At 38.1% G+C, this 21,297-nt stretch overlaps 1 protein-coding gene across 3 annotated transcripts in view; it reads right to left on the bottom strand.

The window, feature by feature from the left end:
* The window catches only part of LOC120524950 (vitamin D3 receptor A-like), a 171,427-nt gene extending 161,538 nt beyond the window's left edge, over positions 1–9,889 (bottom strand). For all 3 annotated transcript variants that reach the window (XM_039746847.1, XM_039746848.1, XM_039746846.1), the window contains exon 1: positions 9,076–9,889. The gene's annotated coding sequence lies outside the window, so the exon portion shown is untranslated. The remainder of the gene's footprint in view (positions 1–9,075) is intronic.
* Between the last annotated feature and the right edge of the window lie 11,408 nt (positions 9,890–21,297).

Below are 21,297 nucleotides of genomic sequence, written 5' to 3'. Positions count from 1 at the left end.
GCAAGTTAACTTTAACAAAACCTGGTTTGAAAAAAATCAACCACCATCCATGAGAAAGAGAGCTAGGTCAGCAAAGTAAAACTTTAAACTAGTAAAAATTAGTAAATAGATAAATGAATAAAAATAAATACAGTGGGATGCAAACATTTGGGCAACCTTGTTAATAGTCATTATTTTCCTGTATAAATCGTTGGTTGTCACGATAAAAAATGTCAGTTAAATATATCATATAGGAGACACACACAGTGATATTTGAGAAGTGAAATGAAGTTTATTGGATTTACAGAAAGTGTGCAATAATTGTTCAAACAAAATCAGGCAGGTGCATAAATTTGGGCACCGTTGTCATTTTATTGATTCCAAAACTTTTAGAACTAATTATTGGAACTCCAATTGGCTTGGTAAGCTCAGTGACTCCTGACCTACATACACAGGTGAATCCTATAATGAGAAATGAGAGTATTTAAGGGGTTCAGTTGTAAGTTTCCCTCCTCCTTTAATTTTCTCTGAAGAGTAGCAACATGGGGGTCACAAAACAACTCTCAAATGACCTGAAGACAAAGATTGTTCACCATCATGGTTTAGGGGAAGCTGTCCCAGAGATTGAAGCTGTCTGTTTCCACAGTTAGGAACATATTGAGGAAATGGAAGACCACAGGCTCAGTTCAAGTTAAGGCTCAAGTGGCAGACCAAGAAAGATTTTGGATAGACAGAAGCGACGAATGGTGAGAACAGTCAGAGTCAACCCACAGACCAGCACCAAAGACCTACAACATCATCTTGCAGCAGATGGAGTCACTGTGCATCGTTCAACCATTCGGCGCACTTTACACAAGGAGATGCTGTATGCGAGAGTGATGCAGAGGAAGCCTTTTCTCCGCCCACAGCACAAACAGAGCCGCTTGAGGTCTGCTCAAGCACATTTGGATAAGCCACCTTCATTTTGGAATAAAGTGCTGTGGACTGATGAAACTAAAATTGAGTTATTTGGGCATAACAAGGGGCGTTATGCATGGAGGAAAAAGAACACAGCATTCCAAGAAAAACAACTGCTACCTACAGTAAAATATGGTGGTGGTTCCATCATGGTTTGGGGCTGTGTGGCCAGTGCAGGGACTGGGAATCTTGTCAAAGTCAAGGGACGCATGGATTCCACTCAGTATCAGCAGATTCTAGAGACCAATGTCCAGGAATCAGTGACAAAGCTGAAGCTGCGCCGGGGCTGGATCTTTCAACAAGACAATGACCCGAAACACTGCTCAAAATCCACTAAGGCATTCATGCAGAGGAACAAGTACAACGTTCTGGAATGGCCACCTCAGTCCCCAGACCTGAATATAATTGAAAATCTGTGGTTTGAGTTAAAGAGAGCTGTCCATGCTCAGAAGCCATCAAACCTGAATGAACTAGAGATGCTTTGTAAAGAGGAATGGTCCAAAATACCTTCAACCACAATCCAGACTCTCATTGGAACCTATAGGAAGCGTTTAGAGGCTGTAATTTCTGCAAAAGGCGGATGTACTAAATATTGATTTCATTTCTTTTTTGTGGTGCCCAAATTTATGCACCTGCCTGATTTTGCTTGAACAATTATTGCACACTTTCTGTAAATCCAATAAACTTCATTTCACTTCTCAAATATCACTGTGTGTGTCTCCTATATGATATATTTAACTGACATTTTTTATCGTAACAACCAACGATTTATACAGGAAAATAATGACCATTAACAAGGTTGCCCAAACTTTTGCATCCCACTGTAGAATAAAAAAGTGGGGAGAGAATCTGCTTCCTCAATTTAAATGTTTATTCTAAAATGTTATTGATTAGATCCTGCCTGGTTTTGAAAACGTTTTGTACAATTACTCTAAGTGAGAATTAGATTTTTTCCAATTTCAAATAATATAAAACATCAGTTACCCACTGACTTAAAATAGGTGAGTTAGGATTCTTCCAGTTGAGCAAGATACATCTACATGCCAATGGTGCAGTAAAGGCAATTACAGTTTGTTTGTCCTTCTCCTGTTTAAGCCCATATAGCACATTTCTGTTGTAAACACCACCCAAAAGGCATGTTACAAGTACAACTAATCATTTTTTTTAACAACTGGAGCACAGGCAGAAGTTATGACTTATTTAGGGTCATACACTGAAGTTAGGATTGAAGTAGCAACTTCAAGGCTTACAGTCCAAGTGCCTTTGCAGCCTACACACTCAGTAGGTAAAAGATAGATTTTACACCTCCCTGCAAAAGTGAAACCATACCAAGAAATCAAATGCTAAAAGGCTGACTTGGCTGCTTTCACTACAAGCCTCATGAGTTAGTGATGATTATAGACAGCAGTAACTAAAAATCCTGGTGCCGCCTGAAGGACTTTAAAATTCCAAAATGTTCATTTTACTTAATGTAGCCAGACTACAGGCACAACATGCCACATAGCTCCAAGAAACCTGGGCAGTGAGAGCACCTGTTGCCATAGATACATAAAGCTAGAGAAACAGAATTCACAGAGGTCCTGATTTCACTCACATTCACATTGTTAAGGAAAAGCTTCATGATGACTCTCAAAAGTGACCGCGTAGAAGTTGAACAGTGTTTTCAATGACTGCATTACAAATAAGCACACAAAATGCAAATCACATCAGCCACAAGCGGTACATTACAATAATTTAAAAGCAAATGAATCCAATTTCCTCTTTCTCGCCAATGCCATACTGTTACGCTTATATGAAAAAAATAAAATGTTTACCTTTTTTCTTGTGCAGATCTGGCTAAAGAAAAAAATCAGTAAAGATATCTAAAATAATATGTACATTCAATGGGCCTCAATTTGTCCCTCGTACAGAAATTAACCAATGTATGATTTTAGAACATCTATTTTACCCCTGTGTCACATCCCACTGGTCACCATGATTCACTCAATCACATGGTAACATTTCCAGTGAATTCATTATTAGAGATTATTCATAAAGCAGACAAGGCACCACTAGCTTATCAGTGGTTTGATCTCCTGGCCTGTTATTATTCACTTGAGCAAAAGACGTCAACCTGGCAAACAATTTCCACTCAGGCCTCAATTACCAGTATTTCAGGTTTGTTACTTGCTTTCTGTGCTATTGCCCTTCTAGTTTGAAGATCCATCCATTTTATGTGCCCACATTACTCCAGCCAGCATCTGGGGTGAAAGTGAGACTTCTAGAAACCTAAGCCAACAGAAAAAAAAAAAAACCTAGGAAATCCTGAATCACTTGAAAAACATTTGACAAATAAAATGTAATAATTTGGAGCTTTACTGTCCTTTAGCTCAGTGGATCTCAAACTCAGTCCCAGGGACTACATGTGGCAGCAGGCTTTTGTTCCAGGTTCTGTTTTTCTGTTCTGTTTTTAAGTGGATTCCTAGTTTACTTGAGCAAGTTGTGATTTCTCGGTTGCTGTTTTAGGTTGGTGAAAGGATTGGCACTCCAGCCATCATAAAAAACACTCACATCCATGGTGCTGAGGTGTCACCAGTTGCATGGCTGCACTCTGGTCTGAATCTGGGGTCCTAAAGTGGCTTGTCATGTGGTGGGTGCGGCAACGTGCTGTATCAGTGCATGCTCCTAACCTCTCTCTCTATGTTTTGGGGTCAATGTAGAGATTGCAAATCTAAGTTTATTTTTTTTTTTTTACTAGAATGTATCAAGCATTTACAAGGGGATAATTTAGTGTTTTTAACATGTTTAAGATTTTTCATCATGATGATTTTCATTTTGTTTTTAATTCATGACTTTCTAAGGAGCAGGTTAATGGGGTTGACACTGAGGTAGATGCAGCCTTTCAGCATTCGGTACTGTTTGCTGAGATGTTTGAGATTAGAAAAAAGGACCACTTAATTAAATTAAATGAGATCAGTTAGAAGTGAAATGACTTACTGGTTGTTAAACTGGCTGGATTAAAAACCGACAGCCACACAGAGTGGCCTAGGACTGAGTCTGAGAGCCACCACTTTAGGAATAATTATAATAAGCCTTTTCAATTTTTTTTTCATACATCACCTTCCAAATATGCATCTCTTAAAGCTTGTAGCCATTCTGTTCAGATTTTATTGGCAGAAAAATACAAGATGAGGAGATATGAGGATATCTATCTATCTATCCATTTGTTCATTTTAACAAAGGCAGGTGATTGGGAGATGGTTGTCGCCCATGTTATTTTTATGAATAACTGTATTTGTGCAGCATGGTGGTGCAATTCATAAATGCTTTTCATTAATATTATCAGTATTACTGTTACTGTTGAGGACCTGAGCGACTGGACCAGGCCAAGGGGATGCCCACGTAACATCTGGCTGCAGCTGATTGATTGTCATTTCCGGGGGTTGGGACAATACCTACTGTCTGCCAACCGGGATCCCAAACTGTTTTGTCATGTGGTGGGTGCGGCAACATGCTGTACCAGTGCCTGCTCCCCAACCTGACCTGACCTGTTACTATTGTACTATTACTGAACTGATGAAACAATTTCCCTATTGTATAAGTATGCATTTATTATTATTATTATTATTATGAAGACACAATGGTACACTATACACAGTAGGTATATATGAATTATTATTCTTTATTATTATTATTATTATTATCATTATTATCCTCCAAGACCCTAATATGGATTGAACAAGTTAAATAATATATCTGTTACTACTAATTATTGCGGTAATTATTACAGTAGTACAGTGATGCAAAGTTTACAAGTACAGCATCATAGATCCAACATCCTTCAATCAAATCCGACAAATGACCATTGCCTGTGTGGAGTCTGCACATCTTTCTCATTTATAAGTGAATTTTCTTAAAGGTACTCTGGTTTACTTTCACATCTCCAAGAACATGCAGGTTGGGCTTATTATTCAAACTGTCCCTTTGTAGTAATCAAGGTCATATGGGCCAAAGCCTGTACCAGCAGAACTGGGTGCAAGCTGGGAACTGCCCTGGCACAAGTCCATTTCCATCCTCAACCACAGTAAACCATTTAGGAACTTCCAATCGACCATACTGGCCCGTTTTTGGAGATATGGGGAAAACCCAAACAAACATGGGGAGAACAGACAAGGAACACAAGGATAATGAATAAGAAGGATCTGAACTCTGGACTCTAAAAACCTGCACTGGTAACTTTCATCACTGCACTGCCATGCCTTTCCAAAATTGTTATTTGATGAACTCAAATTACTTTAGTGGCAGGATAATGAACTTTGTTACCTTGACTTGATAAAGCATGAATAAACAATGCCCTATACAGAAATGAATATTGATATTAATACATTCTCTGTGATTTACTTATTAAATGGTAAATGTCACTAGATTCCTCTGTGCATTTCTCACACAGGGCAGATGGTAGTACAACAGTCAAAAAAAAAAAAAGACAATCGACAAAATACATTAAGATACTTGTAGTGAAAATGTGTTGTACATGTTGATTTCTGAGATCCTTCTGGTTACATCCAAGCTTGTGACAAATGAGCATCACTCATCATCTTTCAACAAATAAACATCTTGTTCACATAAAGTACACATTGACTTCTGGTCAGAAAGATTTGCGGTTTTGGATTCTTTTTCAGTCTGGCACCCTCTGCTGTGGACACATTACATTGTTTCAATTTAATAGGACACATGCAGTAATATCCACTATAATAAGTATTATGAAAAAGAAGTGAAAACTGTCACAACTGGGGGAAAAAACAAAAAGTTTCTTGCTGGAGATTCATCCCAAATATTTCTGCACAAAGTGAATTCATTCTGTTTTTGAGAAACGTTTTTTTACAGAATTCTTTTGTGTTGTTAGACATCACATACTTGAAGTGCCTGCCAACGGGTGAACAGCCTTGGGTTCTCATCCCAGTATGTCTATATGGAGTTTGCACCTTCTTCCTGTGTAGCAAGGACTTTTGTGCTTAAATTGCTACCAACTTTAAAGTAGCACTTTACAAAAACAAAAAAGTTTACACCCCAGGGAAAACATTTTCAATCTTGTTTTCCCAACATGCTGTGTAAGAAAAAGGTACTATATCAAAAAAAAAAAAGTTGCAAAACCTTCATTGCGATGATATGCACTATAAAAGCAAAACTAATGGCAAACAGCTACTTTAGGTGACCAGCACACCACTGTGTTCAATGTGTCAAAGGTCCTAAGTACAGATCACTGTCAAGCAAAGAGCACCACCTGAATCCTAGTATTTTATAGCTTTAATTATAAATAGACAAATTAATAAGTAATTACAGCAGGAGATAAACAGTAACTCAATGTGCTCTCCACTGATGGACTCACCGTAATTTGTATTAACCAAAAAGTGACAGGAGCTCAATTTCAAACTGAGAAAATTAACTTTTTAGTCCTGACTGCCAAGAGGTTTGGGCAGGAAGGACACTTCTAATGTTCACTCCCAGCTAGAATCAACTCTGGAGATTGTCTTCTTCATTTTGATTAATTCCAGTTTGGTCACCTTTTCAAGTTTCTTGCTTTTCCTCTAACACAGACTGGCTATATCTATCTATATCTATCTATATCTATATATCTATCTATATCTATCTATATCTATCTATATCTATCTATATCTATATATCTCTATATCTATATCTATATATATATAGATAGATAGATAGATAGATAGACACACACAGTACAGGCCCAAAGTTTGGACACACCTTCTCATTCAATGTGTTTTCTTTATTTTCATGACCATTTACATTGGTAGATTCTCACTGAAGGCATCAAAACTATGAATGAACACATGTGGAGTTATGTACTTAACAAAAAAAGGTGAAATAACTGAAAACATGTTTTATCTTCTAGTTTCTTCAAAACAGCCACCCTTTGCTCTGATTGCTGCTTTGCACACTCTTGGCATTCTCTCGATGAGCTTCAACAGGTAGTCACCTGAAATGGTTTTATTTCTTGATAAGTACATAACTCCACATGTGTTCATTCATAGTTTTGATGTCTTCAGTTAGAATCTACCAATGTAAATGGTCATGAAAATAAAGAAAAAACATTGAATGAGGCGGTGTGTCCAAACTTTTGGCCTGTACTGTGTATATATATATATATATATATATATATATATATATATATATATTTATTTATTTATTTATTATGAACAACTTGTTTTGTCTTGATTGGTTTTGTTCATCATCATCATAGATTGATTTATTGTGCTCCCCTTTTTGAACCATTCCATTAAAAATCTTTTTTAAAATGGTCATTTTTTTCTATTTTACCAACTTTTAAATTATTTCATATTTGTTATAAAACAAATCTACCTTATCTTTTAAAACTCTGATAAAATAACTCTGACACAATGTGCACATAGTACTGATCCGGCTGCTAGTCCAGGGATGGTTCCTGCCTTGAGCCGTTTGTTGCCATAATGGGTTCCAGCCTCATATCACAAAGAATTGGATTCAGAAGGTTTGCGAATATCTTATGTGACAACATGCACTTTTTTGAATACTTAAGATAACATTTGCTATCCATTCCCAAGCACAGCTACAATATAAAAAGTGTTCACTGCACGGTGAGATAAACATTCTCACACAGTATCATTTTTACTTTTGTAAAAGCATTAAAGTGAGATCATTTTTCCTCATTTACTTTTTCAGGATCTTAGGCTCTCTCATACTCCACAATCTGTTAAATGAAAATCTGTACGTTGAAGTCTTGCAACACACTCCCACCATCCAGAATCTCCCTCTTTACTTTTGTACTACTTTTTTCAAGAACTCTTTCCAGGCACTCTTGCGGATCACAGAGGACAATTACTGAACAACAAAAGCGTGGGATGACTCTTCACCAAATTTCTATAGTATACATGTTTATTGTGCAACTCTCTGCCTATATGTTCAGTGTGAGCTACAGTATGTGGTACAAATTACTGGTTACTAAACTTATAAATAAAGGGTAATTGCTAAAATGCATGTACCATTAGTTGTGTTCTCAGTGACGAACACTATACAGGATAAAACATACCTGCAACTGAGGCGGTGATGCCTCATTCATGGATTGTTTCCTGCTTTGCACATGATGCTGTCAGTATAGACACTGTCACAGAAGAACCCCAAGCTGGATAAGCAGGTTCAGAAATGGATGGATGGATGGATGTTAAACAGTGCAAGGCATCGCATGACACCAAAAGGCCACTACATCAATTATGAACAGCTACATATAAAACACCCAATATTTCATTGTAATTCCATTAAGCATCCTTTGTCTCTTTATTTATTGTGTGCAATATTTATATTTATTCATAATATCAATAATTTTAACTGCCGTTTTATTTTTCTTTAATGTTACATTAAAAGAGCAAATGTGACGGAAAACTATATTGTTCTTGTCACAAATAACAAATGAACCTTTAAACTCTAAATAAACAGGACTGGATCATTTATCAGGTAGTGATACGAAACCTTTTTTGTTATCACTAGTCATTTCATTTCACTGTACGTAATAATACTACGTGTTAAAAAATGAGACACTTCAGTCCTCTACATTATATGTGCGCATACTGTGATATCGTCATGAAATTAATCCACCTCGTATGCTACATAAAAATAAAGAATTCGACCCATGATGGGCTTCTGCCTGTGTCTCAGTTTCATTAAACGATGGGAACTACTTGGAATGTTCCAGGATACCTGTTCCTCATTCGCTGCTTCGCTTTAAACAAAGTCTGATACCATGTTCGCGTTGGAAGACGCTATATACAATTTTTGTATATTATGAACTATAATGTGGAGCATTTTGCTAAATTGAAAATAACATAAATGGTAAGGTACAGATTTCTATTGCCAGTGTGTTTCAATTGTAAAACTAATTAAGGACGCTATAATGAAAATGCTAATTTGAAATCCAGAGACAGGTATATGTAACAAAAACTCACGTGACACAAAAGACCCTTCATATTGTCCGGACACTTGGGACAGAGGGTTAAACAGCCATCCTGACTAGCAATATTCAGCAAACTCAGAATACACCTTGCCGCATATATCTTATTGTTAATCTAACAGAATAAAAACATACTGTAACTCGTAAACTCGTCCTACCTGCCCCACAATCATAACCTCTCCTTCTTCAAAAGTTCTGGTGTCCTCTTCTTCGTGGCTTCAGAAAATGCACATGAATACACAGAGACAGAGTTCTCGCATTCTTCCAAGGTCCAAACAAAACGAAGAAGTTAACCCGAAGAAGCAGTGCGAGTCCTCAGTTAAAGCGCGTCGCTCGTTTGCTGACCTGCTCGGCAGATTGTCACTTGCATTCGCGGCTGGCGGACGTGCGAGGATGAAACTCAAATTACAGATTGGAAGGGATAAACTTCGGCGAACTGACAATGAAAGCTTCTGGAAGTTGGGATTTCCCCGGACTGTCGCACAGTGAACAACCCAGTATGTAAGGGAAAGTTCGAAGTGCAAAATCTCAACAAGTATTCAAAATTGTACAAATGATACAAATGAAACTAACGAGGCGTTTAGCACAGGCGGACACATCACGCACCAATCATGTCAGTTCCTAGAATTCAGGCGTGTCTAGCCAGAGATCTGCTCCACCGCCCTGCCTTTGCTATTTTTGGGGATAGTAACATTATTGCAACAGGTCAGGCTCAGGCGCGCCCCCAAAACTACATGACTGTCGCCTACTCCTCTTTCCCTCCTCCTCCTCTTCTCCCGCCTCTTCCCTCTGCCTGACTTCGTGAGGGGGTCGAGAAATCCAATCCGCTCTTTGAGTTATCGAACTGCGCCCCCCCTACAGAGGAGGAGTGTGGTCACGAATAAAATGCAATAATTTCAAATTAACAACGCGTGTCCCTGAGTAAAGCCACAAAAGCTTACTCAGTTTCTAACTCTTAACTTTCCCTCCTCCCTCTCATTCACTTTGACACATGTCACTTTGACGTAGCTCCGCCCCGCCGTAACGCTCCCGCCTTCGGTCTCCAATCATTGGAGCAAAAGTCAACAATTTTACTTCTCCATTGGCTGCAGAACAGGATATTCCGCGAAAATATTTTACCCTCGCCCCTATTACAGAAAGGTGAGGTGTGACGTGACGTCACAGTTCTCCGGAGAGGTAAACAACTCGTTCTTTTAAAGAAGACACAACGCTAAACAATGTGTCCAGAAGGATGAGGCTGATTAATCCCGTTTGTGAATGGTCAGGCGCGCGGACAGAATCTCACGAGAAAAGAAATAATTCAAGCAAATAGCGCTGTGCTTGAGATCACAATTTTAAAGTGAATTCTTATTTGAGTTAATAATATAAAAAGAAACATAAGCAGAAACTTGAGCGAATGGACAACGCTCAAAAACAAATGGGATGAGGATTCGATGGATGCCATTTAAAACACAGATTCAAAGTTCTGTACACGTTTACAGAGGACGTACATCTTTACAATCCATCCATTTTAAGTTGCGATTTTTAACATAAAAGATGGTAGGGCACATATGCTTATAATATCCATCAATCCATTTTCTAAATCCGCTCATCCTGAGTAGGTTCACATGGAAAATGGAGCCTATCTCAGTAAGTAGCTGGCAGGAACAATCCTTAAATGGGGCTGGGTGAACACATGCACACACACAAACACACACTAGGACCAATTTAGCAATTCACCCGATCTGTATATATTTAAAATAAAACTCAAAAGTCAGTCAGTTATTGTCCAACCTGCTATATCCTAACAGAGGGTCACGGGGGTCTGCTGGAGCCAATCCCAGCCAACATAGGGCACAAGGCAAGAACAAACCCCCGGCAGGGTGCCAGCCCACCACAGGGTACACACACACCAAGCACACGCTAGGGACAATTTAGGATCGCCACGGCACCTAACCTGCATGTCTGTGGACTGTGGGAGGAAACCCACGCAGACACGGGGAGAACATGCAAATTCCACGCAGGGAGGATCTGGGAAGTGAACCCAGGTCTCCTTATTACGCCACTCCTACAGCCACTGCACCACCGTACCGCCCTAAAACTCCAAATATAATTTATAAATACATAGTACTGTATACAGCAGGGCACATATAATTAACATATCACATAACATGCTTCAACTGCTAATGCAATATAGGGTAGTAGTGTCTGACAATTACACCATTATCACTGAGTGCAAGGAAGGAACCTGCCTTGGGCAGGACACCAGGACCCACGAGTGCACATATGCACACTCCCAATTAACTTAACTTATGTCTCTTTGAAGATATGTGGGAAAACCCTTGCTCCTTGTGGAAGTTTTTGAATCTACGACCCGTAATCTTAGCGCCCTTAAGAATACATTTTCTGTAATTCTTCATGTTAATAACTTGATCTTGTATGGATCGCATAAACCCTTCTGCATCTCCAAAAATATCACGGCTTAGCCAGCTACTTGACGCAATCTTATCCATACAAGGCTTATCAAATTCATGAGGAAGGCTGCTATGCAATTTTTTCTGAGTCCACGCTTGTGTTTTAAGTTGTGTGGTTGTTATGTCGTCTGTGATGTTGCCTGTAGTACAATATGTAGGTTAAGTGGTGCGTAGTTTATGCCTTGCTTTGTGTAATGTTAATGTATGCTGTTTCGGGTGGAAGCATTTCCTTAAATTATTAATCTGTGTGTTGTGTAAATTAATTATACCTATGAGAAATGAAAAGTCTGGTGTTGTCATATCAGAATTTTCCTTTATGTGTCTAGACTTCTTAAATATTAACATGAACTTAGCTACCTAACAATGTCTGTCCCTATTTTTTTAATGACTAGTGAAATGCATATGTTCGCACACTGTTCTGTCAGAAAAAAATCAAACAATGGAATGCTGCTGTAATTCTTAAATAATAATTCTAATAATAACATATATTATTATAATTCTAATAATAATTCTTAAATTATTAATCTGTGTGTTGTGTAAATTAAATTATACCTATGAGAAATGAAAAGTCTGGTGTTGTCATATCAGAATTTTCCTTTATGTGTCTAGACTTCTTAAATATTAACATGAACTTAGCTACCTAACAATGTCTGTCCCTATTTTTTTAATGACTAGTGAAATGCGTATGTTCACACACAGTTCTGTCAGAAAAAAAGAAATCAAACAATGGAAAATGCTGCTGTCTGGTTTGTCTCAGTTGGCTTTAGATCATTGTGATGCTCTCTAATATCAACATCATATGATAATTTAGATCCAAATGTTAAGTAAACTGAAAGCAACTGCCCACTCCCCAGAGAAATATTTTTGCTATGAACTGCCTAAATTGAAACAGCAACACCTAAAATTTAGAATCCAATAGCTCTCATGTGAAATAGGACATGCCACAACAATGCAGACAGAGCACACATACACGCATACACTGCGTGACTTTAAAACACAAATCTCTGGGAGTCATCCGATAGCAGTGCATAACCCTGTGTAGGCAGGTGTTTGCTAGATAGTACAACATCAGCACACATGAAAATAAAATCAATTTTCTTAATCGTTATTCTTTCCACACCAGAATTCTGTGTTTCTTTGAACAGGAACATCAGACTGCCTGCTTCTCTCCCATGTACTGGAAGGAGCAAACATAAAACTCTCCTCAATAGGATGCCAGTCCACCACAGGGTGAACACACACACACTCAAGGGCCAATTTAGCAACACCATTTCACCTAATCTGAACATGTCTTGGCTGTGAAAGGTAACCAGAACACTCATGGGAAACCTAAGTGCACAAAGGGAGAACATGTGAATTTCATGCATGCAATTCCAGGATATAAATCCCGTTTTCTTTACTTTCTGCAGTGTCATTGTGCAACCCAATTTTAGATCATGTATTTCTAAATGCTGACTGAGAACATATTGCCATGTTTGGAATTACTCAGTAATAGTGACTCCTCTTATCACATGTATTGACACTGATTCGTCATTTGATTTATTTAAATCTTTGCGCAGTTAATGTGTTGTTGTGGAAATTAATGCAGTGTGTTCCATTGTGTACCATATTGTAAAGCAATGAATCATTTGATTTCTTTTTAAAAAAATGACATGGAAAAAAAATCACACCATAATAAAATATGTGACATGAATGAGCATTGAATTTCAGTGTGTTTTACTTGTTAGGTTGTATTTAAGTTTGGCTTGGCTAGACATCCATAATATTTAAGGAAGCACATGGGCTCATTAATTGCTCATTATTCGAGACAAAGTCAGACAAGATAAAACTGTTCCTCTTGGTTAATTAGTTAAGTAGCAGTGAGTTAAACTTTGAATCAGTCAGCTAGTCAAGCTAGAAAGCAATGAGGTAGTCAGGCTAACCCTCCAATCAGGAAGTCACATTTTAAATAAAACAAGAAAACAGATAAGCACGTCAGTCAATAAATAAAGCGCACAAGGAACCTATAAATAAATTCAGTTCAATACTATCCATCCATCCATTTTCCAACCCGTTGAATCCGAACACAGGGTCACGGGGGTCTGCTGGAGCCAATCCCAGGGCACAAGGCAGGAACTAATCCCGGGCAGGGTGACAACCAACCGCAGGACACACACACTCACACTCGCAGACCAAGCACACACTAGGGACAATTTAGAATCGCCAATCCACCTAACCTTCATGTCTTTGGACTGTGAGAGGAAACCGGAGTACCCGGAGGAAACCCATGCAGACACGGGGAGAACATGCAAACTCCACGCAGGGAGGACCCGGGTCTCCTAACCTGCGAGGCAGCAGCGCTACCACTGCGCCACTGTGCCGCCCAGTTCAATACTATTCATTTTTTAATTCAGTTAAGTGCAGTTCATTCTTGGGAGTACAGACTCAGGACACTTCTACATACTTACTACTAAAACACAATAACTTATTAAACTTTACATTGTCTGCATACATAAACACAGATATCAATGTAAAAAAAGGTAAACCACAAATGAATCTCAATTGTTACCACAGATCAACATGTTAGACAATGAACACATAACATGTCGGTGTGATCAGTAACAAAGTTAACTACTATGGAGGTTGAAGTATTTCACATTTTTTTTACTTCATCCAAGAGTCAGTTATTACATTTGTATGTAGTCAATAGTTTTGTAACAATGAGTCTTATTTAAAAGTAATAGCGATAACATCATTCCGTTCCATGTGTTAGTAGACATTAAATACATGATTTTTAACAACATTTTAAAATGGAGTTAAAAATGATGTGATGTCTCAACTGTTTTTATACACATCAGACTGCAAGTCAAATGATGTGAAAATGGCAATGATTGATGTGTGTTAGTGGTGGAGGGTCTGTGACTAATTTTTGTTCAATTTTCGTAAACATAGATTTTTTGAAATTATACCCAATAATTATAATTAGTGATTAAAAATGAGTATTAAAACACAATGACCAATACAGTATTAGCATAAAATTGGTATTGATATTAACCTATGAAAGGAGAAAACAAACTGAACTAAGTACCCCATCTAGCTATTAATATCAGTTAAAACAGAGTAATTTGTTAAAATTATCCATCCATCCAACCTGTTATATACTAACTACAGGGTCATGGGGGTCTGCTGGAGCTAATACCAGCCAACACGAGGCACAAGGCAGGAAACATACCCCGGGCAGGGTGCCAGCCCACCGCACGGTGCACACACACACACACACACACACTAGGGACAATTTAGGATCTCCAATGCACCTAACCTGCATGTCTTTGGACTGTGGGAGGAAACCAGAGCACACAGACAACATGCAAACTCCATGCAGGGAGGACCCGGGAAGCAAATTTGGGTCTCCTAACTGCGAGGCAGCAGCGATACACACTGTGCCACCATGCTGTTGTATGAATAATTTAAAATTTGGAAAGGAATTGATTTATCTTATAACAGAAATACAAATGATAGGCAATGTGCAAGAAGATTAGAGGTTCGCCATGAGTGTTTGCATATGTCTGGGGCAGAAAGATCAGGAGCTTAAGTCACTGAAGCCTCCTCCCAATGCCACTGTTAGTTTTTAAACCTGTCCTATATTTATATTAGTTATGGTATCTGCAACTTTCCCATGTTGTTAATTAGTTTAAAGACAATTTAGTTGCATGTTGATAACATCAGTTCTATATAGTGTAACAGATTAAGTGCTTTCTCGCACCCTTGTACCCTCAGACTATACGTCAGACACCAGGTAAAAGTCCGATAATGATATTTATTATAATAATAAAGTGCACAAAGCACGCTCCTCTCCACAGTTCTCAATAAACAATACAATAATTAATAAACCAATCCTCCACACTCCCAGACGCTTAGCCACCCTGCCTCCCAACTCAGCTCGTCCGTCTGGGATTTCCCATAGTCCTTTATACTCCTTGACCCGGAAGTGTTTGTCCCTCAGTCCATGTGACTTTCTATCACTTCCGGGTCAGGTAAAACTTCTCTTTTTCTTCATCCCGGAAGCACGTCATTTCTTCTGTCCATGTGAGTGGGACGTACTTCCGGAGTGTAGGGAAAATAGTCCCTGGGCCTCCCTGCAGCGACTCCTGGCGGCCCCATGGTATCCAGTAGGGCACCTCTACGCTGCAAGGAGGGCTCCATCTGGCGGCCTGGAGGTATTGGCCGGGGTACATAGCCGGCCATATCTTACAACAGTAATAATCTACAGATAATATTGTTGAATTAATACAGTTTCATATATACTTGCATAATTGCTTCCTCTTCCATTTATTTAAAGTTAAGTGACTTTTTTCACCTAAAATGGCAGGAGAATGGCAGTGCTGTGTGAACTGTTTGTACACCTGCCATTTATTGGGGGCTTCCACTGTATATTCAAGAAGCTTACAGAGGAGTAAAAGAGGAATATATATAAAATATAGAGGTTCAAGCAACCACTCTCAAGGTAATACAGAAACAGTAAACTAATTCCTAGTTGAAGTAGCACAGAGTATGTCAATGTTTTTAAGATGAACAAATTTGCAAATTCGCCAATGGTTTTCAATGGGAAATTTTGAAACTTTGAAACTTATGTGATACGTTATATATATCTAAACAGAACTAAAACTGTCTTGACACATTTCTTTGAAGAATAAGTATATCACAACGAAACTGGTCCACTTGGCCCGAGTTGTTTCATGCTGACAAACGAACAGACAGACAGATAAATATGGGCATTCACAACAGGTAATTCTCACCTTAAGCGAACACACCTAAAAGATGGTCAAACAATGAATCAGGGAAGATATTTTAGTCAATGGAACAAATTTCATTGATTCAGTCAAGTTTTAAATCAGTAAATTGGTTAATAATACTTCCAAGTAAATTAAGGATGAAATTAATAAATTAGGCATACTTTAAACCAATCAATTTGCTAAACAGAACTGATTAAGCTGAGCTTTGAAACAGTTTAATCAATTAAGCACACAAACACTAAATCAAGCTCCAAGACAAAATGAATTAGCAAAGATTTGACTCTTTTCAGTTTTCAGAGATATTAATATTATCTGTCATTCACTGTTTGATGGATCAAATAAGCACACTGGCAACTACTGGAATCGCTGTGAATTTGTTTCATCTTTTACATTTTTGACACATTTCCTGCTATCTTGCAGGGATATTTTGGGCTTTGTTTAATGCTAAGTACATTGGAAAACTCAAATCTAGCATTTGACAATAATAATATTAATACTACAATAATGATACATTTGTAGATTCAAAATGTTTTTCATAAAGTTAAACATCACTAACACACTGTCACAGTCTGCTTTGCCATGATTGTTAATACATTTAAGTAGTTATTTGATGACTCCTATTGTTTATGGTTGTCAGGGTGTTGCTATGCAAGGATATATCCGGGGGTGTGCGATGTCAGTCGGATCATTCCGAGTTTTGCTGATAGATACAAGGCCTCTCACTAGCATGAGCTTTATTTCATACTTTCGCCTTTGCTTTATCTCTTTGCTCCAGCATTGTGTATCCTGGCACTGTAAAATCCTCTAGTCAAGTATAGTCTAGTGTAGGCTAGTAATATCTCATCCTCCAGAGTAAGAGTATTGAAGTATGGTGTTTTTTAATCTATATTTTCTTATATCTGTGAGTTTTTTTGCCTAATGTTGTAGATACTGCACGTTTAACTGTGTTTACCTGTCTGATGTTCTGTCTGTTTAAACCTGAATTTTGCATTCAACTACAAATCATTTTTTATCTGCTAGTTGAGGTTCTTACCTATTCAGCTCATCTAAGTATACATGTCAACATTTGTCTCCACTACTAGCTGCTCTTAATAGAGAAACACACCATTCTTTAATTTAGCATCACAATGTTTCTCAAGAGAAGGAGCATGTGGCATCTCATTCTCTTAGTCTAAAACAGGCCAGTAGATTGAGGTTTGTATAGCTCTTGAAACTCAAAAATGTGGTAGGCCTCAAATCAAAAGTCAGACTCCTACAAACACAAAGGTCTGAACACTTAGGGTAGGCCCCAAATGCACAAATCAGCCTGGTCCCAAACTTAAGCAGCAGGCTTCACCACCTGCACAGTTCAAAATGGACAAAGGCCTAAACAAATCCATCAGAGGGAAAAGGCAGAACCATAAAAATCCAAACAGCAAAAACAATAATTCTTTATAATTAAAGAGTTTATTTATAAAAAAAAAAAAATTCAAAACATGAACAAAACAGAATCAGCAATATAATCATAAAGTTTTGATTTAAGACTCTCCAAGATGGTTTGAAGGACAAAATTGATGGTATTTGCAATTTTTTTTAATTAATTTTATTGTAATCATTCCATACAAATCAATCAGTTTTTACAAAAAGTAAGAGAGAGAGCATGGCCAACGGAGTAAAACTTAAGGCTTGTAAACATACCTAAATTGATGAGTTTGATAAGCCAATAGAGATGAATGGAGAAGAAAAAGAAATGCAAAAATAATTGCTTCCTCTGTGCTTTAAGAGCTTATTCTGAAATATTACTGATTAGATCCTGCCATGTTTTGAAAAAAATCTGTACAGATCTTTTAACTGAGTATTTGATTTTTTCCAATTTCAAATAGTATAAAACATTGGTTTGCCACTGACTTAAAAGAGGTGAGTTAGGATTCTTCCAGTTTAGCAAAATAAGTCTGGGTGCCAAAAGTGTAGCGAATGCAATCACAGTTTGTTTGTCCTTCTCCACTTTAAACCCATCTGGAAGAACCACAAACACAGCTGTTAATGGGCTAGGAGGGATTGTGAGACCAATGCTGTCGGAAAGGTAATTAAAAATTTTGGTCCAAAATGATGTTAATTTTGTGCAGGCTCAAAACATGTGACCCAGTGAGGCTGGGACTTGATTGCAGCGTTCGCAGGTTGGATCCTACCCTGGAAACATTTTGGAAAGTTTTAGGCGAGACAGATGTGCTCGATATGTAATTTTGAGTTGAGTAATTGTATGCTTTGTGCATATGGAGCTCGAGTGAATTCTCTGCATTGCTACTTTCCACTCCTTTTCTGATATATTGATTAAGAGATCTTTTTCCCAGGGTCCTCTTGGATCTTTGAAAGGGAGGGACTGTAAAATAATTTTATATATCGCAGAGATGTTGTCTGAGTCCTGGAAATTGAGCAAATTTTTCCCAGCATGCAGGAAAATCGGGCAGGTTCTGTTTAACAAAGTTCCTAATTTGATGATAGTGAAAGAAATGTGTAACTGGAAAGTTAAATTTGGAATGTAATTGTTCATAGGATGCAAAGATGTTGTCTATATAAAGATCTCTAAGCAAGTTAATCCCAAATTTTTTCCAGATATTAAAAACTGCATATGTTTGCGAAGGTTGAAAGAGGTGGTTCTCTTGCAGATGTGCCACAGATAAAAGCTTCTCCATCTTAAAATGCTTTCTACATTGGATCCATATTCTGAGTGTGAGAAGTACAATTGGGTTGTTAGTATATTGCCGATAACTTGCATTTATTGAGGCACAGAGCAGGGAATATAAAGAAGTACTGTAGGATTTTACTTCTATTGCGGACCAAGCCTGTGTATGTTCATCTATATGTGTCCAGGTTTTTATAGCTTGTATGTTTGCTGCCGAGTAATTAAACTGAAAGTTGGGTAGAGCCATGCCACCTTCTGCCTTTTGTCTTTGTAGGGTCGCTCTTTTGATGCATGGATGTTTTGAATTCCAAATAAATGAGGTTATTGTTGAATCTAATTGCCTAAAGAATGATTTATTAATGTATATTGGGATGTTTTGAAATAAAAAAAGGAGTTTAGGAAGAATATTCATCTTAACAGTGTTAATTCTTCCAGCTAGTGTGAGATGAAGGGTTGACCATCTATGCAAGTCTTGTTTAATCTTTTCTCTATCAAGAGAAAACAGGTAACTTGCTGGACTATATGAAAAGTGGAGTTCTCAAATGGCATTAGCCATGAGGCCACTATTTCCTAGAGAACAAAGTCTTCCTCCTGGATCAGCCACTCTGGGTAGAATTCCCAGACTTTTAACTTTTCCAACTTCTGACCTGGTGATGCCCCACATTTAGCTGGGACTTTGACCCCAGTGGGAAAACCAGCTCTCTCCTCTGAGAGAGCATAGTACGTCCCCATCACTTCCCCCATGGAAACCAGCCCACTTCTGTGTATCTCTTCCACACTCTCCTTTTGTCTCTTTACTGGTCCGGTTAAATATACTGGGAGCGGAACCTGTACCAGGTCTTTCCGAATCCCAGAACGAACCCCCCCACTTGGAAACTTGGCTCTGGTACTCTCCCATCTGATTATGCTTCAGGTCCGGTCCTGGTTTCTTCTGGGCTTTCTTCATCCTGCCGGCTATGGGTCGGAATCGGAAGTGGTATCACCGGGGACTGAAAGTGACATCATCGGTAGCTCCAGAACTGGAAGTGGCGTAATTGCTAGCGCCGTAACCAGAAGTGATGTCATCAGTGGCCGTTTAGCTGTCTCCTACTCACACGCATGTGACAGCACCTGTTGCATGGTTTATAAACCATCATGCTAACATCATGCAGAGTGACTTCCAGGACTACATCTCTGGAAACCACACAACACGTTGGGGCAACAAAAATACAACATGGCGACACCCATCTCAAAGACAACACAGCAAACATAATGAAAATACTAGAGCCATAACAGACTGGGGCTCAGCCTCTGCTCTGGTTTAGATGAATGATAGGCAGTGTAAACATTTTTTAATACACCAGATAGCAGAAGAGACAAAATTCAAGGTCAGGTCAAAGAATGATACCTGGGACCAGTATAAATTTTCATAAATTTCAAATGAAGGCCCATAAGAATGGGCTAGTATTAGAATCTGCTTACTAAATCATTATTTTTAATGGTTTGTAAATCACACATAAAAAAAAAAATATGAAAAATAAAAACAAACAAACAAAATGAGACTTAGACACATCCCTTTTAATTCATTTATATGTCCTAAAATTGAGTAAAGAAACCTGAACAAAATGCAGAACAAGAAAGATGCATTTAAATAGAAAAAACAATTGTAATTACAGTTAACAGTTCTTAAGCAGCAATTCTTTGGGTCACAATTAATTTAGGGAAAGATTATTAGTTAGGTAATGAAAGCTTTGCTTTGTTACTCTTGCCTTCAATTTACGGCTAAATGTTTTCTATTTTATGATCGCTTCTCTCTTTGATTTCCTCATAGTTTGACCTTTAGCCTGTGTTGTGATTCAAAGTTTTATCCCCTAAGGAATGATTTGGGTGAATTATATTTGGTTTTGGAGAATGTTATTTATTTTCATTTTGTCATCTTGTTGGTTAGAAAAGCACCATTTTCGTGTACATGTTGCTCCCTTGAGCTGTTTGTTGTTGCCAGTTACATTCATTGCCAGGCATATGACTGCTGCTGGCGCTGTGTGTGATGCTGAAATAACCAGTACTCATTTAGATGGCATTGCAGTGGGACTGGCAACTAAGTTTTTGGAATTACCAAAAGAAACATCCCTTTGTGACCACGTTGTTAGTTAGGGAAAGGCTCATAATCCAAACTTTTTGCTTTGCTTTTTGAAACTTCAAGGTTTTCTATGTATTGTGTTATGAAGATGGATTTCTATTACTCTTTCTGGTTTTGTCCATCTCCCATTTACTGACTATTCTCTATTTTATGTCCTAGCTGTTGCCATCTTGCCCTGCGTTCGTATCAATTGGACAACCAACAAGTTAGTTAAACTTCACCTCTGGGCATGGTACGTAAGATGAAAATAACAAGTTGAGGTTATACCAGAGAGGTAAGTGGAGCAAAGTTTTGCTTTTTTAGCAGTATGTTTTATCTCTTAAAATTCTATTGTGTCTGTGAAGCCAGAAGCAGTTACGTAAATCATAAATGGT

This window comes from Polypterus senegalus, chromosome 3 (genome assembly GCF_016835505.1).
Source record: "Polypterus senegalus isolate Bchr_013 chromosome 3, ASM1683550v1, whole genome shotgun sequence".
Taxonomy (NCBI): domain Eukaryota; kingdom Metazoa; phylum Chordata; class Cladistia; order Polypteriformes; family Polypteridae; genus Polypterus; species Polypterus senegalus.
This window is presented reverse-complemented; position numbering and strand designations above follow the sequence as displayed.